Source organism: Octopus sinensis, linkage group LG5, assembly GCF_006345805.1.
Source record: "Octopus sinensis linkage group LG5, ASM634580v1, whole genome shotgun sequence".
In the NCBI taxonomy this organism is placed as follows: domain Eukaryota; kingdom Metazoa; phylum Mollusca; class Cephalopoda; order Octopoda; family Octopodidae; genus Octopus; species Octopus sinensis.
In genome coordinates, this window is record NC_043001.1 from 24116205 (window position 1) to 24116729 (window position 525).

A 525-nucleotide genomic window follows, 5' to 3' on the forward strand; every position below is an offset into this window, starting at 1 on the left:
AAGGTGGGTCTCAGTGAGAATGAAGAAAGGGATGTGGTGTGAATGGTTACCAACCCAGTCTTCAATGAATTGGACCTTCCATTTTTGTGCATTGATGGAAGGGCTGACACCTTGTGCATTGAGTAGGAATGTGGAGGTTAGTGTAGTGGCTGGTTTTGACTGTTGCAGGGGGCTTGGATTTTTTGTGTGTGTTAGTGGCAGCAATGTGGGGAATTGGTGCACTGGGGTAATAGCATAGGATGGTGTTGAGTGATGGCTAGAATGTTTTTGTGTATCTCTTTTGCCATGTTCAACATGGCTAAAAAAGAATTTTCCTGCTTAGGGAGCAGTTTTTGGCTGGAGGTGTGGTTGCACTGTTGGATAGGGTTGTAGTTTCCACTTTTGTTGTTGTTGTTTTTGTGTCTTCCTGAAAAGACTGGACCAGCATTACTGCAGCATGGTGTGTTTCTTATTTTTATTGTTATTCAGGTTTGTGTGTTGGCTTGAGGCCCCGTTTCTGTTTGTGCGTCGGGTCCCTGGAAGATG